The 27,867-nt window shown below is 41.8% G+C and overlaps 1 long non-coding RNA gene across 1 annotated transcript; it reads left to right on the forward strand.

Annotated features, from left to right (window-relative positions):
• The first annotated feature begins 170 nt into the window (after positions 1–170).
• On the forward strand, positions 171–27,856 carry LOC116552302. Its single transcript, XR_004269316.1, has 2 exons — positions 171–924; positions 27,210–27,856. It is a non-coding gene; the product is annotated as an uncharacterized LOC116552302 (long non-coding RNA).
• The last annotated feature ends 11 nt before the right edge of the window (positions 27,857–27,867 follow it).

Genomic DNA, 27,867 nt, shown 5'->3' on the forward strand with positions numbered 1-27,867 from the left:
CACATTGATATTAGGTACCTGGTATCTATTTGATTCCAAATTTTTGAATAAGTGACTAAAATTTTTGATTAATTTCTTCTGTGAGTTGGCAACAACCATAGAGAAGATGAGAGTTGAGAGAAGGGGTTAAAAAAGGTACGTGACACTCAGAACAGCTTTCTCTAGGCATGCCCTGCTAGGTGTGTTAGAAAGAGCTGTCCTTAATGGGAAGTCTTCTATGAGCCGGTCACCATTTTTAGGTGCTATGCAGAAATCATCTAATTCCCATAACAACTTATGAGGTAGGTGTTATCCCCATTTCACAGATGAGAAAAACAAGATGTCTGGTGTTAAGTAACACTCCCTCCATCACTAAGGCTGAGGTTCAAATCTGATGAATGTCTGTGTGCTTAATCATATCTGTACACTGGAGGTAGAAAATGATCTATTGTAAAAATAATCATCATAATCTGGTAAAGCAGATCCATTTAAATTAAGAGGGAGGAGTAAGGATTGTAGCAAAGGCGAACTCAAGAGTCCAGACCCAACCAAAAGGGATAGCTTTGTGACCTGAGAAAATGTGGTCTATTGAGGCTAGAAATTGAAGCTGTTTTCAAGAGAACCTGGGAATGTGGAATTTTATCTCCTGGATTTCAAATGTTGGTAATTACCTCTAATTAATAATAAAAAAGACTTGAGATGAAGCCTCTGTAAGTGGTCTATCAGTTTGCAAATTTTGATATACTGCCTTCCCCCAAAATATGCTTCGAGCAACTAGGGGGCAGCATAAGGGTATGGAGTGTCCCTGGAGGTGGAAATGGATAAAATGAATGGCAAGTTTAGTCCAGCTCACAGTTTCTCCCGGAGGAAAGCAGACACAGGGAGCACAAAGGTCCTGCTATCACGTTGCAGAGCAGAGGCCAACGGAGACGGGAGGAGGATGAGGTAAGGCTCCGCTGCGGGTGCACATTCCGTCTTCTCCAGGCATCCCTGGGGAGGGCACATTCTTCATGCTCAAAAGGCAGAGCTGTTGATTTAAAAGATTCTTAGAATATTCTGTTCAATACCCCCAGAGTGTTCTTCTTGCCTTGGAAACAATATATCTAGGCCATGCCTTGGACTGTGGGACCTGCCTACAAGTGAATGGGAAAATAGTCATGACTCTGGCCCCCTAGGTAGAGTGTCCTGGGGTCTGACCACTCCCTTCAGGTCCCTTGTCCATTGATTTCTTCTTCCCTTCCCAGGGAGTAGTACTGGTCACACTACTAGTTCACAAGCGAATTCCCTGTTCTTTTTCATAAATTTTAGTCTCTGCAAAAAGTTGGGAGATTGAATCCTGTCATCTGGTGAATCTGCAGTTCTTTTTTAATGAAGTTTTAAAATAGCTGCAAAGTTACTTACAATTACCTCTTGAAAATATGAGGAGCCAAGCTATAAGCCCATTCTTCATGGAATGCAGCTGAATCCCTGAGATTATTGGGGAATTTAGATTAAGGACTGATGAGAGATGATCTGGTGATGAGGACTCAAAGAGAAGGTGTCCCCAAGTTCAGGTTAAAATAAGTGGTGCCCGATGCAGAGATGTGACTGCAAGTTGTGAAAGGAAAGTTTAGGCCTGCATGTGATCAACAGTTTGTCTCAGTGAGGGCCCCATGACCGAAGCCTGTCCAGACAGGCTACTGGCACGTGTATTTTGAAAAATCTCTGCTATTCCTGATGGCCTTTCCCAAAAGCCTAATTGAGAACTTCTGTAAATAAAAGCCAAGAGAGATGAAAAAGCTAGGCTGGAAGAGCTGGGCTGTGAATTAGTCAAACTGGGTACAAAGCTTTTAGGGAAGATGTGAAAAGGTCTTCACTGTGACTTGGCTACAACAGCCCCTGGGGAGATGATAAATAGATACAGAGCTTTACAGAGCAATGCTCCCATTGTTCCTTGAGGGCACAAGGGTCTTCAGAGATGGTGCCCTGGGGCTAGAACCCTAATTTCTTTTTAACATTCACAACTCAATAGTGCTTACAGATAAAGACCCCAGAGATACAATGGTACTTTATCAATTAAAAAAAAAAAAAAGAACTGAGGCTCTGCTAAATTCTACTGCAGAACAGAGCACAGTATAATACTTTCCATTATGCTTTTATTTCCTCCGCTGCAGGAATTTAATCCAGGAATAGCCCATCCATGCCCTTGCTCTCCTCCCCCATTAGGAAAGTTTTTCTCCAAGCCCTCTCTCATGTCACCTTCCTGCTTCAGTGCATTCCAGTCAGCAACCTGCCAATCCCAGTCTCTGCTCCTGCAGCCTCACCCTCACCCTCCTGCCCCACTGGCCCACAGCAAGCAGCAGCCTGGGCTCTTATTTATGCATTCCCCTACTCTCAGCCTCAGTTACACTCTCTCATGGAATCTGCATGCCCATCTAATGAGGCAAAGGCTGTTCTTATTTTACAGATGAGGAAATTAAGACAGAAGGTAAAGGAGTAACTTTTTCAAGCTTCCAGAGCCATATGCAAACCCAGATTGAGCTGGACTTCAAAACATCCTGATGATTATCTAAAATCCCAGCAAAGGATGTTCTTATTTTATAGATGAGGAAATTAAGACAGAAGGTAAAGGAGTAAATTTTTTCAAGCTTCCAGACCCATATGTAAACCCAGATTTAGCTGGACTTCAAAAGATCAAAACCTCCTGACAAATACCTAAAATCCCTGACTTGACCATTATGCAATCTATGCATGTAAAAGAAATTGCACATGTACCCCAGATATTTGTACAAATCAGATAAAGCAGACTGAAGTATGGCGATAAATACCTTAAAATAGGCAAAACAAACAAACAAAAACCATCCGATCCGTTTTCACTGAACAATCCACACACCCAATCTTTCCTTTTTCATGCTTCTCTAGTTCCCCATCAAGCACCCTCTCTTTTTAACATAAAGTCACTCTTCCTCTAAATTTTTTGGCTTCCTCTTTCTGATACCCAACAAATTTTCCTCTTCTCCTTTTTGCTATGTATTCTCCTGGACTAGGATTTATGAGAATCAACTCCAATTCTGTTTCAACACCATTAACATGATCTTGGGCAACAAAATAATTCTATAACACCCTGTGAAGAAGATGCAGTTGCTTTCTCCAAGGGGAACCTAGCACCATCGACTTGCATTTGTCTCGGCCTCCATCCCCATACAGCAGGTTATATTTTATTTGGGTGACTAGGTACACGCACACAACATAGAGGACAAATCAGTGCTTCTAAGAATTGTGGGGAATCTAAAAATTTGGTAGAAAGTCAGATAATGGGTGACTGCAACCCCCTTTGGACTAGCATAGTTGGCAATGACCTAATAGAGGAATAGAGAGATTCAAGGTAAGTCTAAGAGCATGGGTTCATGTCTTAGCTCAGGCTGCTGTAACAAACCCCACAGACTATGTGGCTTAAACAACAGGAATTTAACTTCTCACAGTTTGGGAAGCTGGAAGTCCCAGATCAAGGTGCTGGTCAATTTGGTTCCTGGTGAGAGCTCTCTTCTGGCTCACAGAAGGCTACCTTCTTGCTCTGTGTTCTCTTGGCTTTTCCCTGGTGCCTGCACACAGAAAGACAGAGCAAGCTCTCTGGTGTCTCTTCTTACAAGGACACTAATCTTATCAGATCCGGGCCCCACCCTTATGACCACATTTAAACTTGATTACTTCCTTGGAAGCCTCAAATTCAAATACAGCCACACAGGGGCTTAAGTCTTCAATGTATGTATTTGTGGAGACACAAACATTCAGCCCCTAACAAGGGGATATGTCTAAAGAGTGTGATGGAAAGCACTGCAGACCTAAGCAGCATGAGAGAAAATAAGGAGGTAAGAAAATTGTATATGTATAGGTAGGTGTATGTGTACGTGTGTATGTGTGTGTGTTTGTGTGTGTGTGTGTGTGTGTGTGTGTAGAGTGTGCACATGTAGTACATGAAAGGACATTATTTCTTTTTCTTCTTTTCTTTTTTTTTTTTTTTTTGAGACAGAGTCTCACTCTGTCACTAGGCACCAGGCTGGAGTGCCGTGGTGTGATCTCGGCTCACCGCAACCTCCGCCTCCCAGCTTCAAGCAATTCTCCTGAAAGAGGACATTATTTCTGAACATATATTAATTTAGTACCCACTGTGGGCCAGGCACTATTCCAGGCACATGGGTATATCAGTGAACAAAAAAGACAAGGCTCCTACCCTCATGAAGTTCACCTTCCAGCAGGCAGAGACAAACATGAACAGAGTGAGTAAATTTTATCAGATGTGTACAAGGGATAAGCACTATGGAAATAAGAAGGAAGTAGAACAGGCTGTGGAGGCCAGGGGTAGGGATGGTGCAGGGAGGAGGCTGAGAAGCTCAGTTAGGGTAATCCACATGGGCCTCATGTGAAGGAGAGAACTGAGCCAAGGCTTGAGGGAGGTAGTGAGGGGGATAAGCCAGTGAAAGCACAGCAGGCAGAGGGAAGATAAAACAAAGGCGTGAGAGGCAGGACAACACAATGACACTTAGGAAAGAATGAAGAGGTGGGAGAGGAGGGAGGAAGAGCAGGAGCTGTAGACAAAGTCAGAGTGACCTCCAAAGCCACTTCAAGAAGGACTTGGTGGGTCCCCTACATCAATGGGAATCATTGCAGGGTTTGAACAAAGGCGTGACACGGTCTGACTTCCTGAAGTCTGGCTCTAGCTGATGTGTGTAGGGCAAGGAGCTGAGAGGTCAGTGTTTATTGCAATGATCTAGAGGAGACATCATGATGGCTCAGACCAAAGTAGTGACAGGGGAGGCAGGAGCAGGGATCTGACTCTGAGTGTGTTGATGGTAGAGCCAAGAGAATTTGCTGACAGGCTGGGAAAGAACAGGAGGACGCAAGAATGATCTCGAGTATTGTGTTTACTTGTTACGCCAGGTCATTTCACTAGCTGAGAACTGTACCTCCTCCGCTCCAGCCTCACTGCTCTTACTTTAGGGATGAGAAATGCAGGGCACAGAGAACCTCGCTGTATGACCCAAAGTGTCTGTGCAGTTAAGGGATTCAAACTCCAAATTGTTCTTGTTTGTAATACTCAGCATAACTTCATTTTACATTAGTTGAGATCTATATTGTTAAATGTGAGCATTCCTTGACCGCCCTTTGAAAAACCGCCATACTATTCTCCCTGTTTCTCTTTCTTACTTTAGTTTGCTCCCTAGGAACTGCCAATATCTAACATAATATATATTTTACTCACGTATCTTGTTTATCTTCTATTTCTTCCCATGAGAATATAAGAGCAATTTTTCTCAGTTTGTTGACTACAGTATATCTACTGCCTAGAAGAACGTCTGTTGTGTAGAAAGTGTTCAGTAAATAAGTATTAATGGAAAGCATGCACCAAGGTGTGAAAGGAAGAGGGGAAGGAAGGAAGGAAGGGAATGAGTGAGTCAGGAAAGACAAAGTGAGAGAGAAAAAGAAAGACAGGAAATAACTCTCCAGGTTCTTTGTCTCATGTATCTACACACAAACATAGAACACACAATAATAGAACAAAAATTAAAAGTAATGAAATTAATTCAATGAAAAAATGGTTTAGAAAACCATACATTTGACTTTTATATATTCATTTTCCCCAAATGATATTGAATCTGGGCACGTTTTCTTTATTCCAGAATATTTGAAATCCTCCCAGTGTTCCCTGGATGCGTAAGAAGCTAAGGTGGGAGTTAAAGAAGCTATGAGTAGGCTGTATTTTAAATGGGTATTGAGCAATTAAGTTAGTGACTCCATTCTTTCAAGTAATGCTGAACTGTTTGTATCAGGAGCATTTAGTGTCCCATAATTCTGAAACCCCTCAGGGAAGAAAATGCATCAGTGGCTTATGTATGAACCGAAAAACTGAAATTTGAGAGCACGAGTTCAGGATCGGGAAAGCTGGCGTTTTCACCCCTGGTCTCTGTGAATCCAAATACAATGTGGCTGGCAGGCAGGGAGGTGATGTCCTGCTCCTAACTCAGTAACATTGTTCACTGCAACTCTTCCCAGATTTGGAAAGGGGTTGAATTGTATGAAAACCCATTCTCAGAAATAAGAAGTCAATATTTCCGTGAAACCATATGCGATGTATATATTTCAGTTTGCCATTTACAACATGTTTCACATATTTAGCATAACCAGTAGGCAAGGTGGAACTCCCTTTCCCAGATAGGAGGCAAATCAGTTAAACTCAAGTTTTCATGGTCCCTGAGCTGGGTATCTTCCATTTGCCACCCAAGCTCGCTCCATTCTCATCCCTTCTCCCTCTCCCTGTTTTCTGTGATCCTCTGTGCCTAGAAAGTTGGCCCCATTGCAGCAAGGTTTCCCCAGGCTTCTGGCTTCTCAGTAGGCTATCAGTGAAAGAGGACAGTGGAGAGTCAGCCCTGGGTGTTTTTTCTCTTCCTCATTTCCTACCAGATCTTAAGGCCGCTGGGCACACCACAGTTCCTCTCTGGCAGACCCTCGGGGTCCCAGACATGGCCTCTTTCCCTTTGCCCCTTCAGGCCTGGAGATGAGAACCAAAGTGTGAAAGAAAGAGAGGAGAAATATCAACAATAGCCCCAAATATTGCACTATGACTTCTTAGTTTCCCTGGACCCAGCCTTCACTTTGTAAATAGCCCCTTTGCTAAACTCTCTTCAAATCACCTGGTTTGAGTGTACCATCTATTTCCTGCTAGGATCCAGCAATACACACACTTAATAAGTGAGGGAGGAGCAGGGTTCAAACCACACCTGTCCAGGCCTCTTCCCCTGTTTAATAGCTGAGGCTATCAGATGAATAAAGCTATACATCTTCTAGAGGAAGCCTGACTGCCCCCCTCATTTTTTTAACAATACCAAACACGTCTCTTACTCTATCATTTATTCAACCTGACCACCAAAATTTATTGAGAACATGCTCTGTGCTAGGCACTCTACTGGGTGCTGAAAATACAAAGATGAATGGGCACAGACTCCATCATCAAGTTGCTCAGATTAGACAAAGGTGGGTGACCCATATCCGGAAACTGGGAGGCTGATTTTGAGATGAACATTAGTATTCAGGAGTTTTCTTAGGGAGCTCTTGGAATCCACACCCATGGAATGGCAGAAAGGAAATAGGACTGGCCACAGGGAGAAGCTGAGATGTGATGCAATCCAAATGGATGCTTCTGCCAACACTGCTAAGCATTCTGAGGCTTAGATGAGGTTTCAGGCCTGAACTTACCTGGGTTAAAGAGCTAAAATTTTCCACCTCTGTGCTGATGAATCATTGGATTCTGACCACCCTAGAAAAGGGATGTGACTTGGCTCACATGGCTCTTTCCAACAAAGGCAATCCCTTGAAGGGGCTGACCGCTGACAGCTGTGTCTAGTGGTACTTCCAGCATCTGAGGAAATGTGTTCTTCATCTCTTAGGGGAATCAGTATCCCTCATTGTAGTTCCCCCCCATTACATGGGGATGAACACAATGTATTATGGCTGCCCAGAAAGATGACCTAATCCAGTCCTAGAAATCTTGAAGAAACTTCCTGAACAAGGCGATGCTTGACTTGAATCTTAAAGGCTCAAGAAGACATTAGCCAGACAAAGGAGGTATGGCATGCAAAAGCGTTATGGACGTGAGGAACAAAGGCTGAGACCGACCGTGTCATGGTACATCTCAAAGAAGAAGGATTGCTGGTGCATAAAGCTTGAGACTGAAAGACAAGAAATTAAGCTGGAAAAGTAAGCAAGATTATTGCAAGGAGACTGAATGCTGTGTCAAAGAACTGGGACTTTAGACTTTAGGCAAAGGGAAGCTACTGGGAAAGGAGAGAAAGCCCTCCTCTAGGACACAGCCTGCCTTCAGAGGGTTTGCCGTGACAGAGAATGCCCTGATTATGGGAGGGGCCTTCAAGTTCTCACCCTCTGGATCGTAGTCACACTGTGAGCACATGCAGCTTTCTGCCTTTTTCTTAGCTCTGTCTTCTCTACTTTGAAGGCTATCCATTGAGAAGGTATCTGTTCACTAACTGTCCCACCTCCAGAGATACATCTCATTTCAGCCCTAGAGGAATAGATGTGGGTTGAGGCCACATACAGACTAGCAGAAGCTCGGAGGAATTGCCATTTTGGAGAAGGCATAATTTCATTCTGCTCAATTTCATGAATATAAATCAGCCCTGCCTGAGATGCTCAGAAGGAAAGGACTCCCAATTCTCATGCTTTTTGTTCCCCCACTACATTAGTCAAGCCCAAGAAGTGATACTCTTCTCTATGTAATGCGTGAACTGGAGTAAGACAGAAGGAATCAGAAGGCTGTTACAATCCTTCAGTAGCAACTGTCAAACTGAGTAAACCAGGTGTCAAAGCACAGTCCTGTGTTATGACAAAATTAATCACAGTGTTGAAGGTGACAGCTGAACATGTTCACACCTGACATGAAGCTTGTTCTTTAATAAATGTTCCTGTCCTGTCAGGAACTTCGCTCAGGTTGGCCTGGGGACAAGTATCACTCCAGACAACCATGTCTTCTCATGAATCTATTTAGACAGGCGTTCAGAAATATTTAGGACATTTGACTGTGACTTTTCATTCTGGTACAGGCTTAATTGTAGTTGAACCACATAGAATTTTTTTAAAAAACATGGTTTTTCCCAAGTGAGACAAAAGCTTCAAGTTCGGTTTGCTCAACTTAGATGATTGAAGTATGAAATACACGACACTGTGAAAAAGAAGAGGCTTCACACCTGGATCCTTCCATTTTCCTGAACAGGGACCTTTGGGCTCTCTTCATTGGACACAGAAAGTTGAAGATAAAATTCCATGCAGAACATTTTGCTCTTTTCCAGAGAGCAAAATAAGAACACCAAGGGAGAAAAGCAGCTTTGGCCAGGGAGGAGTTCTGTGAAGGTCAGAGTGGAGAAAAATCTCAATTTGTCTGAGCTGTTGCTATAGATTTAAAATCTGTATATCTATGCAATGTTTTTGGCTGATTTCCCAAGGGAATATATGCTCCAAATTCCTAGTTCATCTGTCAAGAGCTGTAAGTTGTTTAATGTTGCTTAAGACATTTTGGGTGTTGCCAATACAGCCTTCCCTTCAGGGAACATTTTTCCCCTGTACTGTTTTCATCTTGGCTTGTTTGAGGCAGAGGCTTAAGAACACATCAAGGGCTTTGCTCCGGGTATCACCACACCCTGACCGCCCCTCCTCATTCTATACCTCACAACATATGGAAATGAGCCCTTTCAGTCATTCTTTCATTTACTAAGCCTTAAAGGATTATATCTGTTCCAGATATTAAGCTCAGAGGCCTTAAGCAAATGAGACAGATCAACAAGTCAACACAAAACCATAATCCAAGATGATTATTGCTAAGAGATTTGGAACAAAATCCTTTTAAAACACTTTCAACAAACTTGTCCTCAACTAAATTATGGCTTCATCGCAGTGAGTTTGCCTTCTTAGACTCTTTACTAGGCTTAAATAGAAATATCTCTCCTTTAGCTTAGTTCTTTCCCGAAGAAAGCATTATTCTCTATTCTTTCTAATGGATCGGCCTAGAAAGTCTAAGTATGTTTTACATAATGCTATCAATTATTGATTCTATTATAGCCATATTATAGTTCCCATATCATAAAGATCATCAGGAAATTTATCCAAAATTCAAAGTCACTCCATCCAAATAGTAGCTAAGAGCTACATGGGCTTTTGTGCCATGAGATTCATTCAAGAGGAAGATGGCTTCCTCCTGAAGAATTGTATGCAGAATATGGAAGATGTGAACTCAGTCGTTGGTCTCTTAAACAGAAGGTTCTTGAAAAACAGGAAGAAGTGGCAGCTTAATGTTCTTTCAGTTAAATTGTCTAACACCATAAACACAGGAATTCCATTTCCTTATCAGTTTATTTATCTCCAATGTCTCTGATGAATGAAAGAGACCATCTCACATTGTTGATCTGGGTGGGTAGCAAAGCATTATTTGGACTATGTTAGAGGAAAGAAAAGAAATGCCAGTTCTTTAGAACAATTACGGAGAACCTGCCAATGGAGCTGGCATTTCTTTATAAACAGTTGGCTTCAAATGGTCCAGAGATTAATTGACTGAAGGAGGAATGGCCTCATCAGCTTTCACCTTGACATAAGAAACTACTATTGCTTGCTCTTCCCTCCACCAAACAAAGGCACTCAAAGCCCTTGATGAGTCAGTTTCCCTATTCCTGTCACCAAAAGTCTTCATGTATTTCAATGGCAATGCCTCTCTAAAGGGACCCCAGCCCTGCTGAACCAGGAAGAGGGAGAGCAAACAGATGCTTATCTGCATGACCAGAGGAACAAACTGCTCTCTGGTCTGAACCTGAGCCTGCAGCTGAGCCAGGCACCATGAGGATACTGTCTGGCAGGAGGCCACCCTGCAGCCCTCTGTGGAGGCCCAGCGCCCTGAAAGAGTTCATTCACTCCACATGGGTGAGCAGTTTCCTCCCAAGTGGCTACTCACCAATGGCAGACCCAATTACAGACGAGATTGATGGGTCTGCTTGGCGTGCTGAACATACCTTCATTTTTTTTTGAAAAAACTAACCTTCACACACAGAAACTCTAGTACAAATAATAGGAGGATTTCTTTAAACAGAGTTTAAAAGGAAACAAAGAGGAATGCCACAAGGAATTTCGCAGAAAGTGACTCAGGAAGCACTGACTTCCACATCTCCCTTCTACACCCACACCCACATCCACCCTGTCCCCCAACACACACACACACACCCCAGAAGGGCAATAATTCTTGAGGCCGAGAGTTGAAGACACTGTCTTCCTAGTGTGGGAAAAGCCATAAGCTCTGCCTGAGGGAACTGCGTGGGCTTAGAGTGCATTCTCCCTCTTCCTGGCTGGATTCCTGCAGCTTAGGGGATGCATTTACCTTTGTGCCATTTTATCCAGAATACCTTCTCAGTAAAGCTGTATTAGAACCCCAAGGCCTCTAATTTTACCTACTAGCATTTTTCTCCCAGAGAAAACTACACAATTTATGGAGAGCTCAGTATGAAATAAAAATCTGGGCCCCTATTCAGAACAGCAGGAGGAAAATAGTTTTCTTCTTCTTCTTCTTTTCTTCTACGGTTTCCTTTTTGGCCTGACAAAGTGTTTTTTTTTTTTTTTTTTTTTTTTTCAAGACAGGCTCTCCCTCTGTCACCCAGGCTGCAGTGCAGTGGTGCAATCTCTTCTCACTGCAACCTCGCCTCCTAGGCGCAAGCTATCCTCCCACCTCAGCCTACCGAGTAGCTGGTATCACTGTACAAGCCACCACAACCAGCTAATTTTTGTATTTTTGTAGAGACAGAGACTTGCTAAGCTACCCAGGCTGATCTTGAACTCCTGAGCTCAAAGGATCCTCCTGCCTTGGCCTCCCAAAATGCTAGGATTATAGGCATAAGCCACCACACTCAGCCCCATTATTTTCTTAATTTGCCATTTAATGTTGCCTTACCTTCGGTGCAACAGAGAACATTAGAGCAAATGGAGACCCTCACAGGTGTCCAGGGCCTGACACTGCAATATGGGGGCATATGCACTTGACCTCAAGCCTCCCTCCACCTAGGTCTGTGGCCTCACTGCAGGCAGAAGACAGCAGTAACAACTGGGCACTCTCATGGGAGAGAAGCAGAGAAGCCATCCAACGGTGGTAGTAAGAGACAGACACAAGTGAATCAAGGTTCCAAATGCCTTGTGCATGCTCCATTGTCCCATCAGACTTCACTTACAAAGTGAAAATCCGAACAGAAAACTACAAAGAATTTCAAGATCACAGAGCATTAAACCCCAAGTAGGGAACTGTTTTCTGAGTGTGGCATGCTATGCAGCCACACTGGTGGCCCACCCAAAAAGCCAGCTCTGCTCTCTTCTAATACAGGAAACACTGTGTGAGCATAAAAACTACAAGTTTCCCCACCAAACATGTAGATGCAGATTAACAGGTGGACAAGTGCACACGTGCATTTACATGTGTGTGTAACTGGCTCTTCCCTTATTGTTAGACTAGTTGCTTGGATGTAAGATTATTGAAACAAAGACACAAACATCGTTAGGGCCGACAGATTACTTTGTTAACAGGTGTGGTGACTTTCAGTGCCACCAACAAATCCCAACAGGACAGGTTTACTGCATCTGCTTAGGCACTGGATAGTACTGTGTGCTGATAAATAGTTGTGTTCACTTAATATGGGGAAAAAAGTTAACATGAAAAAATTTCATTTTAATTTGGTTTAAAATACTATTTCATACACTTTTTGTATGTCTGAAATATTTTGCAATTTTTTTTTGAGACGGAGTCTTCCTCTTGTCACCCAGGCTTCAGTGCAATGGCTTAGTCTCAGCTCACTGCAACCTCCACATCCCAGGTTCAAGTGATTCTTCTGCCTCTGCCTCCCGAATGGGAGGTGCCCACCACCACACCTGGCTAATTTTTTCTATTTTTAATAGAAACAGGGTTTCACCATGTTGATCAGCCTGGTCTCAAACTCCTGACCTCAGGTGATCCACCCACCTCAGCCTCCCAGAGTGCTGGGATTACAGGTGTGAGTCACCACATTTGGCCTATTTTGCAATTTTTTAAAGAGGAAGTGTCTCACTATGTTGCAGAGGCTTGTCTCAAACTCCTGGCCTCAAGCCATCCTCTAACCTCAGCCTTCCAAGTAGCTGGGACTACAGGGGCATGCTACCATGCCCAGCTATTCTGCAGTTTTAAAAACCATCAAGTTTTTAAAACATTAAAGTGTGCTTTTTAGTGATATTATGTGACACTATTTCAAAATGGCACCTTTTGTGTTGATCTTAAGGTAACTATCTGTATTTATCAGAAAAGGTGAGAAGAGGGAAGGAGAGGAAAGAGAAAAAAAAAAGGAAATGAAAAATTAAACTTCAGTAGGGAAGTACCTTACCTTAAAGTTATCATTGCTCAATGTGGCAGTTGTCATTGTGGAACTTGTCATTGTAACTGGACAAACACACCTAGTCCTATGGCATATGTTATCAGTGTTCATTGGAAGGCCTTTATCATGTGCTGCTTTGTACCACAGTTACTTATATGCATGTTTTATTCCCCATCCTTCCACCCTGAAATAAATCGTAAACCTCCTAGGTCTTATTCAGCTTTTCATGTTCCCACAAGGCCTAAAACAATATTAGGAACGTAGTCATCACCAGACTTCTGAAAGCATCAGGAAAATTCAAACATCTCATACATGCTGAGGTCCCTTTTTCTATTCTTTCACCCTCATCTGTAACTATTACTAGATTGATGAGTTTCAAGTAGAGTTATATACCTTGGGTCAAAAGATAAAGAAATGAATCCAGAAGAGTTTATGTTATATAGATGTAAGTATAAACACAGATGATAGATAATGATATCCCTAAAACTGCAATATTTTCACTATTCAGAGTTATACAATAGTTGCATTTTTGCTTATTTCTTAATTAACACTAAAATCCTGGAAATTTGGGGTGTCATGGAACAATAGTTTCTAACTCAGCAAATGCACATATTAAAAGTGTACAATACATTACAGGTGGGGCACACCTATAATCCCAGCTACTCAGGAGGCTGAGGCAGGAAAATCACTTGAACCCAGGAGGCGGAGGTTGTAGTGAGCCAACATCACGCCACTGCACTCCAGCCTGGGTGCCTCCATCTCAAAAAAAAAAAAAAATGTGATAGGCATTCTGGATATTTGTATTAATTCTCACAACATCCTAAGAAAGCAGGGGCTGCTGTGATCCACCATTTTACAGAGGAGGGAGCTGAACTCCAGAAGATGCAGGAATCTAGTGAGCAGCGGAACCAGGATATAAACTCCAAGCAATCGAGTCCAGCTTTAGCCTCTCCAGTTTTCTGCCTCCCACGGTGTTATTAGTGGATTCACTATCCTTAAAGCTTGGGCCAGGCCACCAACTGCTTCTTGCCTGGGAAGCCGACTTGTAGGGTTGCCAGATTTAGCAAATAAAAATACAGGATACCTGGTTAAAATTGAATTTCAGATAAACAACAAGTAATATTTTAAAATATGTGTCCCAATATCGAATGGAACATACTTGTATTAAAATGATTCATTGTTTCAAGTTTAACTGTGTGTCCTCTATTTTGTCTGGCAACCCTTGCAGCTTGCCATCTCACAGTAACTCCGAGTGACTGTCATAGTTTCTGAAATGACAGCAATGTGGCTTTTTGAGAAAGATAGAAGAGTAATTCTAGGTTGAAGCTGGCATCAGAAACAAGGACAGACCCTGTTACCATGGACAAAATCTCTACTTAAAAGCAGCCAAAATGAACATCCCTCTTAAGCCTGCAGGTTGGACCAAACAGTCCCATTGAACACCTCCTCCTGCAGGCCCTGTAAACCTTAATCAATATTTGCAGAATGAGAGCCTTCTGACCTTCAGCTTCTCACCCTGTGAATAATGATAATATTTCAGTGGGTTGAAGGTCAAGCAAGGTTATGTATGTAAACATTTACTATAAATGTTGTTTTCTGTCTCATGGTTTTGGACATACAAAATTAAGAAACTGTCATTTTTTTCAAAAACCAAGAATAAATGTTAATCCAAGCCATTTTCAGTGAACATATAAATCAGGAAGTCTAATATTTAAACAGATTAAGATGAAAAACTAATATACTTGAAGGGGTATTTTTTAAAGAACAATTTAAATTTTGAAATCAGATGTAAAAAATCACGTTGCATTTGTTCTGATAATCACATGCAAGTAATAATAGCCCTTTATGCATGTTACATTTACTCTTTATTTTTGTTATTATGTGATGTCAACTTTTAAAAAATGAGATGGATATACCAAAATCAAGTAATATCATTCAAGATCATCCTTTTTTAACTGAAAAGCTACCAAAATAATTAAATAGAGCAAATATAATATTAAAATAGGTAAGCTAAGAATAATAGGGCAGAGAAAAAGTAAATAGATCGTAGACATACAAAGTGATAGTGAAACAACAATTTTTAAGAGTAATTTACCAACATTTTCTTGGCATTTTCTCAAGTGCTATGGAAAAAGACAGCCTTGCCATTTTTAGAAAGCTCCCTAGTCCTGCAAATGGGAATTTCAGACTCTTTTCTGTTGAGAGGAAACCTTTTTTCTTTACTAAAAAAAAAAAAAAAGAAAAAGAAAAAAAGAAAACGCTTCTATGGAAAAGTTAATTGAAGTCTCAAATATTCAAGTTGAACTGATTGGCTAAAGAAATTTGTTCTTCAAAATTTCTTTGTATTGTGGCAGCCCTCAGTCTGACCAGGGCCAGAGTGTCAAAATATTTGAAATATAACTCTGCTGCTAGAAACTTCTGAAAGAGTTTGAAGAAAATCCAAGGAGTCCAAAGAGAAACAGTGTATAGAACAGAGGAATGGTTAAAGCTAATGGAACTGAATGTAATTCTGTGGCTACAGAGAGCAGGTAGCTGAGGAGGCGAGGTTGTATGGAAAACAAGGTAGACTTTGCAAATCAGGAAAATTTGCATTCTTATCCTGGCTCGACTTCCAACTTGCTGAGCAAATCACTCGGTTCCTCTGAGCCTCCATTTCCTCATCTTCAAAATAGAGACAATAATATCTCACAGGGATATCATGAGCAGTAAATAAGATAATGTGGTAAAAATACACCCACTTAAAGTTAATAAATGGTTGTTATAAATAATGTTCTTACAATATTTGTAAGAGAGTAGAGCCTGGGAGCTGAATCAATGCTCAGTAAAGAGGAGATTCTGTGTGGGAAGATGTCATAGGCCGAACTCAAAAATTTTACATAGTGGAGTTCATTTGGGAGCAGAGAAAAGAAACTGGGGATGGGAAAAAATATCTAGAAAAAGAGCTATAGTTCTAGAAAGCTCTGAGGTTAACTGGAACACAGACCTGGAAATTGCTGGGAAATTGCTTCCATTGTCACACATGGCTCATCTTACAGAATCACTTCACACAATAATCACATCCTCGTCTGTGCTGTGCCTGAGTTTGTGGTATGGAGGCAGCACAGGATGGGAAAGATGACTCGGGACAGTGTAAGGGAAAGGACATGGGTTGAGAGGAGAAATGCATGATTGGGTATGATAGAGGAAGGTTTCCCACGTGTCAACCAAACCAGATAGATGCGCTCTGGGTAAATGATTTCATGGTTTGCAATGGTTCCAAATTGGAAACAGTTGGCAGACAGTCAAAAGGGAAATCATGTCAAATCAAATGAAATTATGAGTTCAGTTTTATCTCTCTGCGGTGACAACAGCCGACTTTAGGAATTAATGAGGTCCCAAGCACTGCACTTCCCAAATTCCAGTAAATGCATATGAGGTCCTCAGTGATTTTTTGAAGCCTTCTCCCTTACTTGGCTTAGGGTAGGAAATAAGTACTCCCTGTCCCCATACCCCCAGGATGAGGATGATTCCCACCATGCTGAAAATGTTCTCCAGAGATGTGCTCCTACTGACCTTGTCAACCTCCTGTGAATTCATAGCCTTTTCTAATAGAACCTCTTGTATGAGCTACTAAAGCCAACCCGGGTTCTAGATCAGTAATTTCGCAAATCGTGCATAAATGGTCTGTTAACCTCACTGTAAAAAGCAGATACTAGCGTCTCTTAGTTTGTTCTTGGCTTTATGGGCCTCTGAAAAACATGAGACATCAAGAAAAATCTTAATTAACAGCCCATTTCTTAGCGTATTGGTAGAAAAAACTGAAGAAATATGTATATAAGTATTTGCAGTCATTTTCAAGGAAGTGAGAGTGATCACAAGACACTTTGATTTTCTACATGACGTAATTCTACTAAATTCAAATTTATATGTGTATTTCTTACTTTTGTGTCAGGAAAAATAAAGTAATTAATGTGGATGTCCCCAAGGATCCAAGGTTAAGGTATTCATAGGGAATGTTGCATTGAATATGAAGTCCAAGGACAGAGCTGACTCTGGCTTCAAGGCTGGTGACTCCATGAGTTCAAAAGATGACATTAGCTCCCTGTCCCTCTGTCTCACTTATACTTAACTTTGCTCCTGTCCGTGTTGGCTTCATTCCCAGGCAGACTGCCTTCACATGGAAGTCAATGTGCCTCCTGAAGCTCCAAGTTCACCTGGTTTTCTGATGCTCACAAAGCTGAGAATAGGGAGAGCCTCTCCTTCATAGAGTTCATCTCACTCTTCTCACCCAAATATTTTCAGTGGCCTTGCTAGAATTTTTGGACCAATCACTGTGTCGAGGGAGTAGGATAATTTGATTAGTCAGCCTGCATTAAGTGGCTACCAAGTAGCAGGTGAGATAAGATCCACTTGATTGTCAGCCCTATCTAAAACACACGGAAAGGGGAAAAGGATATTCACTAAAGTGACATAAGTCAGGCGAAGGAAGGGAGAAAAGAAGAGAGGGATAGAGGAATGGAGGGAGGGAGGGCAGAGGGAAGGAGGGAGGGAAGGAGATGTATACTACATCAGAGAGACAGCATTTATAAGAAATATTTACCGATTGCCTACTGCATGCATGATACTGAAGATCCTTAGAAATATGGAATATAACATTGAAAGCTTTAGCTGTAACAGACTTGAAAGATCCATGACATGATGGCATATAATAAATTATATGGTAATTATATGTAACTGCCTACACCTGTGGTTTCCAAACTTTAGTGACCATTGGAATCATGTCAAAGGCTTAATAAAAGACAGATTGCTGGCCCAGTAAGTCAGGGTAAGACCCAAGAACGTACATTTCTAGTAAGGTCTTAGGTGATGCTAATGTTGTGAGGACCACATTTGAGAACCACTGCCCTATATCAAATGGTTTCATGAAGACAAACTGGATTATATAAGTAAAGTGGTTTCTACTAATTTGAAACTCTGGTTCAGCAAGAGTGGTAGCCTTATCTGATGAACTAATCTATTGAACATCTGCATCTCGATTAGTGGTGTTCTTGAGTTTAGGAATGCCCTAAAATCTATTATTCTTTGTCCCCTAAAATCTAATTATTCTTCACAATTATCGAGAGTTTGGTGTTCAAAGATGTTTAACCAATGGTCCACCCTGGAGAACAGTGAGATTCAACAACAGACGAAAGTTGTCTGGCTACAGCTAAAGCTTGAAGCAAATGGCCCATCCCAACCTTTTCTCGGTACTCCCCATCTTGTGCAAAACAATGTAAGCCATGACCAAGTCAAGGACACCATCCGAAAGAAGCCAGAAAAACCAACAGAAAAGACAGCAAAAGCTCTCAACTCAATATGCCTTCATCTCCAAAACAACGTGTTCTTTCTCCTTGATGTTTCTGACTTGGTGTTTCTGACGGAAGTAAAATTCTTCTCTGGCATCCAAGGAAGATTTATGACTGAAAAAGAACAGATTTTACCTGGCAGTGAGTGCGTGCAAGGTTTGTTCTCTTTCATACCAGGCCCAATTGCTCTTTAGTTTGCAGATACTAATAGTAGAGCCAGTTAATCATTGCACATTCCTTTTATTAGGTGAGGAGCTACATTCTTGAAACCACTCTCAAGAAAACAATCCTTCACTTCCAGACCACCCTGAGTTGTAGACTTGGGGTTTCGGTAGCGGTAGAACTATTGGGCCATGTGGCAGACTTCTGGGCAGGCTGTAGACATCCATTCTTTAGCCTCAACCCTTTGGAAGTGGTTCGAGAACTTCCTCTTTTCTTGTTCACTTGGCGCAAGGTTGCTGCTTCTACAAACAACATGAAGGTGTTAGTGCCACCAGAATATTAAACTTTATTGACTCTTTCCCTATGGGCAAAGCTGCCTGTGATGAGGGAAAGGCTGCTGGAATAGGATGTATCCAATAGACTTTATTTGCAGGTCCTAATTCAGGCAAGTTAGAGCCATCTGAGATTTTGCCGAATCTGAAATATGAAATTTTAGACCGTAATCAATTTCGTTAGTTCTAAGTAAATACGTCTTGACTCTAATCATCTTTTCTAAGTTGATTATTGGCAAATTAGCAGCCAATTTGCCATAGAAACATTGTGGTTAGATTCCAAACCAACCCCCAGATGCCTCCTTAACTCATTTTGTGCCTGACGTAGAGTACTACCCAATAGTACCGTGAACTCTCATCACCAATTGCAGCTGTGTTTTTAAAATAAAAACAGTCCAAGCTCCAACTCAGAACTAGAGGATGTGGTTGCTGGGTCTCCCCTTCATTTCCTTCTGTTCCTTCTGTGGTCAGCAGACCTCCTGACAGTGAGATAGGGATTCCAGAAAGGAACTTCTGGGAGCACATTTTGGGTGATGGCAGCAACAGAAGTCGAGGTCTTCAGTGAACATAAGCAAGCAGTAGCAGTTATCCACATTTTCCATGGTAGTCCCAGTCCTTCCTGAGTGACAAGGGTGGTGGCAGTGGGGAGTGAAGAAACAGGAGGGGAAAGGGTGGTCCCTTACAGAAGTGGTGTTGCCAGCAGGAAGCTATGCCTCTGGCTTGGCCTCTAAGTCGCAAGAAGAAAACACTTAAGAGTCTAGAATTAGTAAGTGGTCTGCACGGTGACCACAGAAGAACAAAAAAAAAAAAAAACATGTTGCAAACAAGATCCTTCAGAATCCACTTCACCAAACAAATAAAGTGATTTGTAATTGACAAATCAACTTGAAACCCGTATGCTTGAAAATCATTTATTCCCTTAAGTCTTTTAGCGCCTACTTCTCTGCCGCCGCTGGACTCCATTATCAGAGCTCATCCAGGAATTGTGTATGGAGGGCCTACTCTGGACCAAGACCAATCTCATATATCCACTGTTAGTTCTCACAACCTGCAAAGCACAATGACGTGTGTATAGGAAATAAACTCACTTACCTGATTCTTTCCCACAGAATGCCTTCTGGGCTCCCTCTTTCACTCTTCATCTGTTCCTTCTCTTAGCTCTCTAAGACCGCTACACCTGGCCAGTCTCCTCTGTGCACTGCTCATTCTAGAATCTCTCTACTGGTCATAACCCCAGAGACCAAACAGAAAAAGTCTCCCCTGCTTCCAGAACAAGAAAGTAGACATGAGTCCTGGCTGCAGCCAGGCTGTGAAGCAGAATAAATGAAGCCTGTCTCTATTTCTGCCTGCATTCTATTTTCTAGGCAATTTCTTTGGAATTGTTTATTTTTCTTTTTTTTTTTTCCTTTGTTTTTTTGGATTACAGAAATTCATTAAAATTGGAGACATTTTGAATCTTGTGGGCCATGAGACTCCATCAGGCTGTCTATAAAGTCCACTGTGAGGCTGAGGATCACTTGAGCCTAGCAGTTTGAGGCTGTAGTGAGCCTCAAAGGGCCACTGCACTCCAGCCTGGGTGAGGCAAGACCCTTTCAAGGAGTGAACTGCATGCTTGCTTGTTACGATCATTAAAATCCCCAGCTTTTAGGATAACAGGTCTGCCTGTTTGAAGATGAAAAATAATTCCATTTAAAACTTGCCCTACTCAATTTCTTCTTCAGTCACATTTTAACTTTTAAACATCTAATCACTCCCATCTACAGATTAAGGTGTATATGCCACCAAAACATCCTTTGCCACCTTAAGAATTTCCTTAAAATAGTTTAAACTAACCTGCATTTCTTCAGGCATGAATTCTGAGTCCTTTGCTTCTTTAAAATCTTTTTCTTTCTTTCTTTTACTTTCTTCCATTTTCCCCCTTGAATCATTTCCTTTTCTTTCTCTTTAGATTTTCCTTTCTTCCTTCAGACATTTATCTGAGAAACTCATGCATTCTGCTAAGCAGCACGGAACACTGAGAGATGTTACGGATATGCACGCCCAGCACCCACACAGGAGAGACGCACATCTCAGCTGCGAATGGTGACACTGAAATCCAAAATCACCTTTCCAAAAGAATTCTGGTTGGGAAAGACTCCTTGCAGGCATTCATGGAAAGCTCCAGCCTCTTAGGCTTCGTTTACATTTTATACCTTTTACTGAATTTTCTACCACTGTCTCCCCAAACATGCTTCTCTGATCCATAAACTGTTTCCAGTGAAACTTGGATCATATTTGGTGTAATTCCTGCAACTGTGAGAATCTGAGACGGGCCATTCATTTCTAAGCAAAGGTCTCTGTTTACAAGATTATGCTTGCCATTTCTCCATCAATGTCGTCAAGGCCAACGGCGTCACCCTTCCTCCTCCCAATAATCAGCGTGGTTGGAATCTTCCTAAAATAGCAGCTACTGGGACCCTGCTTGCCACTTTTAATTTCACTGCTTCTTTATAGAGCCTTATTTGTGTATTAAACCATGAACAAGTCAGCTTGAATTGCCTGGGGCCAAAGGCAAGAGAAATGTTGATAACATTTGGTATTCCCAGCCTTCCCCACTGTCTCCTCCGTAAGTAAGAATCTTTCATACTAAAATTTCGATAATGGATAAGGCTTAGAAGTGGCTTCTTCCTGTGTGTTGTATTCTAGTTGGGGCTAAGTAATGTGGAATTTGGGGGGCAGGGGTAGCATCAGTGATATGTTCTGAAGCTCTGGGAATATTATATCATGAAAGCACCACCGACTGGCACGGGTCTGAGGGCTCTGAGACGTGGGAGGAATTGCTCACTGCGCCACTGCTTTCTTTTCACTTTTAAAATAATCACAATGTAATTAGGAGGCAGCCTGACCCGTAACAACTACCTAAGCCAGGGAGTTCACCAGTAGGAGAGGTATTAGCTCTGCCTTCACCTCCCTAGGACATGAGAACACACAGGCCTCTTTAAGCCACCTAGGAAATACAGTCTTTCTTCCAGGCGTCTCCCCAAGGAAAAGAACATTTTGTTAGTCATTACTCATTATCAATTTGGCCAAAGAACTGTTTTGAGTTTTGGGGCCTTTTTGTTTCCTTTTGTTTTGTTTTTGCATCTGGGTGGCACAGGCTCAAGGCCAATTTCATCATGTAAACACCCAGTTTACAATTCTGGGTGGTTTCCCTAGGGTAGAAACTCTCACGTCCGTCCTTCCGAACTTCCAGTGGTATCTATTTCACTTGAGCCTACACTCTTGGCATTTTCAGTCATCCTCTTGACTCAGTGAAATCGAATTATGCGTGCCTCTCTTCAGAGCTGGGGCTTTTCTGGCATACAGCTGTTTCTCTGGTACTACCATTTTCAAGTACATTTGCCCCAAAATGGAATAATTATTGAGAACAGTTCTGAGCATTCTTCAGCTCCTTCATCATGTGCCCTGGTCTCAAAGGTTTAGCGTGTCTTTGGGAACAGGGTTATGCTTTACAATACTACTAGTGGCTCTTGTCTCTCTTCCTCAAGATTGATTCTTCAAACAGTGACCGTATTTAATTTAAGCAAGCCATGTTGGTTCTCCTGTTTTCAGCAAATGGAAAACTCCAGTAGGAAGTACACGTTTGCTTTTGTGAATGTCAGATATGCATTATTAACTACTCTAGAAACACAGATCAAGTCTTCCTTTCCTAGAATAGTCCTGGGGAAATCACAAGCAAAAAGCATTTTCTTAGGTAAGTAGGAAGCAATTGTTATAACTTCATTTTGTTTTGCTTTCTGCAAAGACTTGAAAAACTGAGAGACTTCCACTCATCTGATATGGGACACACAAAAAATAAAAATATTCTTAGAACCCACCACAAGGCAAAAGCTATTCTAGCCAACACCAACCTGAAACAGTTTGGCTGTGTCCCCACCCAAATCTCATCTTGAATTGTAGCTCCCATAATTCCCACCTGTTGTGGGAGAAACCCGGTGGGAGATAATTGAATCATGGGGGTGGTTTCCCCCATACTGTTCTCATGGTAGTGAATAAGTCTCATGAGATTTGATGGTTTTATTAGGGTTTCCCCTTTTGCTTGGCTCTCATTCTCTCTTGCCACTGCACCATGATTGTGAACCTCCCAGCCACATGGAACTGTGAGTCCATTGTACCTTCTTTTCTTTATAAATTACCCAGTCTCAAGCATGTCTTTATCAGCAGCATGAAAATGGACTAATATACATCCTTTCAAAGCAAGCTGTGCACGTGTCCCTCAGAGCCCTGCATACAAGGCATCATCATTGGTTGATCAGCTGCCTATGGTATTAGATTATCAGTTCCTTGAGAGTCCTGTGGTCATTTCCAGTACCCAGCACAGTGGCCACACCCCATCATTCATTCATATATTCTCAATTCACATGGCAAATATCAATACAGGGCTAGTCTATACTAGACATTGTGCTAGGTGTAGAGAGTACCGTGATGAGCTGCTCTTGTAGAACTTGCCTGTTTGCCAATGTTGTCTATTTGTTAATGAATAAATATTTGCTGAATGAATGAAGGGATGAAGGAGTGCATAAATGAATCCTGTGCTGCCATATATTGTTCTCTCACTGTTCCATTATACAGGCCCATCCACTCTGGATGATTTCGATGGTGAGAATGTCTTTATATGGCATGAAAGTCTGTGGCTCTGAAGCCTCTATATATTAGTTCATAAAGAATGCAAGCCACTGATGACAGTCCCCAGACCTTCTCCTCTGCCGTCTAAACGTTCCTGGTTCTTTCAGGGTTTCCTCAAGATGGAAGCATTAGCAAATAATTTGGAATAGTTTGAATTATCCCACCAGTCCAATTGCTTTTCTCACAACAACCTCCGTCATCTCCTCTAAACATGACCCCCAAAACAAAAGCCCAGCCCCAGGTGCACTACCTGATGCAGCCTAATCTTTATGTCCACAGACGCACCCTCCAGTGTACCAGTGTCTCTGTAAAGCACACCCTGTATCCGGCTTCATATTAACCATGACCACCCACTTATACTTGCACCTTATGGAGTTATTTATCCAGAAACTCCTCTTACTTCTTGAAAATTTCAAACAGCTCTTCCTTTTCCTCTCTCCCTGTAAGCACACGTAAATGGCTATCTTGAGAACCACCATTTTTTGACATGATTCCATCTCCCTGGCTGCAAGGAGAGCCCTTACCAGGTTTCCTATCAGAATTCTTCCTCAGGTCTTGTCTGGTTGTATCTGAAAGAGCCAGCCTCTTCTAAGTTCACTAGCAAAAGTTAGAAGAGATGACACTCAGAAGTATTTAGGGGCCATAATCCTGCCCTATGCAGAAAGATGGTCTGTAGCTAGAAGGAATAAAACACAGAAGAGAGAATGCCACCCAAAGAGAGGCCAGCCCAGATGAGAAGTGGAGGGAGCCCGGGGCTTTTGTGTCCCTTGCCCATTTGTCCCTGAAACCCAGCAGCCTTCCCTGCCCTTCCCTTAGTCTGGTTGTTCTTGGATTCTGAGAGCCAATAAATCCCCTTTTTGCCCTTTTGCCTAATCCCAGCTGGGTTTCTGTAAGTTGCAACCAAACACTTCCTGACTAATACAACCCCTAATTTTTTCTTCCTAAGTACTGCTGTGCCGTTCCTAAACCAAATATTCTCATCCTGTACTTACACGTTTTTGAACCCAAAGTCAGGATCCTACATTTACTGCTGTGGAATATTATTTTGTTTTCTTTGATTCGTAATTCTAGTATAGCTGGTGGCAAATTTGCACACACTACTGTCAACTGCACTAAGAAAATGTGGCTTTTGTCAATTTTTTAACAGTTAGTCACACTCATAAGTCCTTGCTGGTAACACACACACACACACACACACACACACACACACACTTTTCAGTAACAATATCACATTCAAACAGACTTTTAAGCTAGAAGAAACAATTTATTTCTTCTGAGTTGTCAGTCCTCAGGAGCACTGCAGCCCTGTTCTCCAAAACATCAACTGGTTGAAGGGGGGAATGATGAGACCTCATGACTATGGAAAAGGAGCTCCAAGTCTAATCAACATCCTCTGATCCTCACTGGCCTATACCATGGAGCAATTCATCTGATCTTGTCCCTGAGGTGCAGAGGGCCTCATCTGAGCCTTGGGGCATCCTCCTAGCATCCACAGTTGGAGTCAGTGGTCCTGGCCATTTGCCTCTGGTCACAAACTCACCACATGCTGTTGTCAAATAAAAGCAAATCGAGATTAGTAAGAAGAGACTTTATTCAAAATAATTACTGCAAAAGGGGTAAAGGCACTGTTGCAGTAGGGAAGGTATCCTGTGGTAATAGGGGGAGGACAGTGATTACACATTCTACAAGCCTCTCAAGAGTTAGGTAAAAGGCAGGTTTTCTTTTCCACAGAGGAGTAAACAAGGCTCAAATGAACAAGGCAAGTGGGATGAAAGGGCGGTGTGATGGGTCAGAAGATAAGATTTTACCTCAGGGCAGCCTACTCTTAGGAGGGGCTGTATGCTGCTTCAAGCTGATCATGGGATAAAGTTCAGAGGCCTGGGGAACAGAGAGAATCCCAGCCAAAGTGCAATGAACAAGTTTCTTGTTCCAGTTATCAGTTAGACACAGGCAGTTTGGCTAATTATTTATGATGCAAAGGATGGGAATTTGAAGGATCTGTGGGTGGTCTTGTCACAGGTAAGTAGAGGGTATCTGTGAGTCTTATCTGTGTCCTAAAGGGAAGGATGGTTCTTGGCAGTGAGCCCTTTGCCAGAACACCAGAGTGTGAGGGTTTTTTTTTTAACCTCCGATTGATCACAGGGCTTAGGTAAGTTTCAACATTGCCTCTATGAACCTTTGTTTTAACTCCAAGCTCTCTCAGTACCTCACACCCTCCCTGGGTCATGTGGGATTCCAAGAATGACACAGACAGATCATAGGAGGGTGGGAGTGGTACCTCAGTTCTGTCTCTCCACCTGTCTGATACAACATGTTGGAAACTATGGCTGCCCAGCCACTTGCAAGGCCAGTTCCAGAAGTTTGCAGGTTTCTTCAGGCAACACCTAAGAACAAAGGCCAATCAGCCCCAGTATGACTGGATTTCCATGTACCCATCTGGATATTTCCACAGCCCTTGGACTTTTGATCTTAAATAAGGTTTCTGAGGACCCTAGCATCTGATCTCCATACGCTCGCTATCTCATTTTTTTTCTTTCCACAGTCCACTGGGATCCCAAGGGGTAAACTTACCTTCATTCCTTAATAGCAGAGGCTTCTGTGACATCATGCCTAAATTCCCTCTTCCCTGTTACTTAAACTGAAACTCAGTGATCAAAAATGTTGTTGAGAACTAAAGTTTAGAAAATCGATTCTTTCCCACCATAGCCTGCCTTTCAGAATACTGTCTGTGAGCTCAAAACTTCCATTTTGAAATTTAAAATATAGGCTTTGCCTTTTTTGGCATTCTACTGCAATAATTCCAGTTTCCTCCAAAGCAAATGGATAACTCTAGCTGAAAAGAAGAAGGTTACATACAGGTAAGTTCAAATGCAAAGATCATTTTAATATACATCAAAAATAGCATCCCCATTACATTAGCAAGGAAATAAAATTGGAATCTAATTGTGTCATCCAAATTATTTGCTGAGATTCTGATTCATCCATAAATTTGAAAAACGTGTCTTTTATATCTTCATGGAGTCATTGATAAAATGGATACTATTAATGAATGACATAGTGGATAGAGCCCAGAGAAACATGACTAAAAACTTATTTGCAAATTAATAGTAATTCACAGTGAAAATTCTGTTTGCCTGAAATTTATACCTGTCAGCCCACGTAAATCACTTAAATCACTTGCTTGGTATCATGGTGTAGAGACCCTAAGATCCTCATCTTCTAGTATTTATGCCCCCATATAATCTCTTCTCAAGTTTGGGTGCTACTTGGGCTGCTTCTAACTGATAAAATATGGCAAAGGTGATTCACCATTTTATAAGGTGATTTATAAGGTGATTCCACCATCATTATAAGACTCCATCTTGCTAGATACTTTCTCCCTTGTAGCTTTAAAGAAGTAAGTGGGAACATTAGGAGGTACAGATAGCAAGGAAGTGAGGAAGATGTCTAGGAGCTGAAAATGGCCTCTAGTCTGCAGCCAGAAGGAAGCTGGATCCTGCAGTTTTATAGCCACAGGATATAAATGCTGCCATAACCTGAAGGAGCTTGGAAGTGTAAACTTCTCCAGTCAGGCCTTCAGATGAGAACACAGCCTGGCTGATACTTTAATTATTGCAGCCTGAATTCAGAGACTCCACCTAAGCCTTGATCAGATTGCTGACCCACAGACATTGTGGGATAGTAAACATACATTGTTTTTAGAGGCTATGTTTGTGATGATTTGTCATGTAGCATAGAAAACTAATACAGGCTCATCCAGTGGTGGGATGAACTGATCAGACATGTGCCTTTTTTCTAATCTCTACTTCATATTGTACTGCCTTTTTTTGCAGGTAATGGAATCAGTACTCCAAAGACCTAGGAACTAAGACAATTCCCTTCCCTTCTCTGTGCCTACATTTTCTCATCTGTAAAATGAGAACATGGTACTTGGGGAAGTCTAAGAGACCTTTCAGCTAAGAGAGTTTATGTCCTATGGTCCAAAAAGAAGGTATCCTTGAAATTCATTTGTACTGAGGTAAAACAGAAAGGGATGAAGCTTGGAAATAATGGAACAGAAATTAGCAAGTATTGAAGACAAAAAAAAGTCAGCTTTGAGTATACAATAAAAAAGCCCATAAACTGATAGCCCCATAGAAGTCAATGAAATGAAATGACCCAACCAGTCAGAGACATGATGCTGGCGTATTCAGCCGAGTGGTCAATGAAGCCTTTAGCGCATCCCAGCTTGTTCTTATGGACATTTTTCTGAAGGCATCTATTAGTTTTTTTAAAAGAAAAAAAAGTAACTCAAGTTTTTCCATTAAAAGAATAAAGAATGTATCTCCAGCCTAATCTGAGAAACTTAGCATGAAAATCCTCTTATCTTCATCGCTCCTAATAACAGACATTGCTCAGTTATTCAACTGCTGTCTTGACCTCTGGATGGTTGGAAGAGCAGAACCAATGATCTTAGAAGTAAAGCATACCAAAAAACTCATGTGAAATCAT

This window comes from Sapajus apella, unplaced genomic scaffold (genome assembly GCF_009761245.1).
Source record: "Sapajus apella isolate SASKATOON/1434 unplaced genomic scaffold, GSC_monkey_1.0 scaffold11, whole genome shotgun sequence".
Taxonomy (NCBI): domain Eukaryota; kingdom Metazoa; phylum Chordata; class Mammalia; order Primates; family Cebidae; genus Sapajus; species Sapajus apella.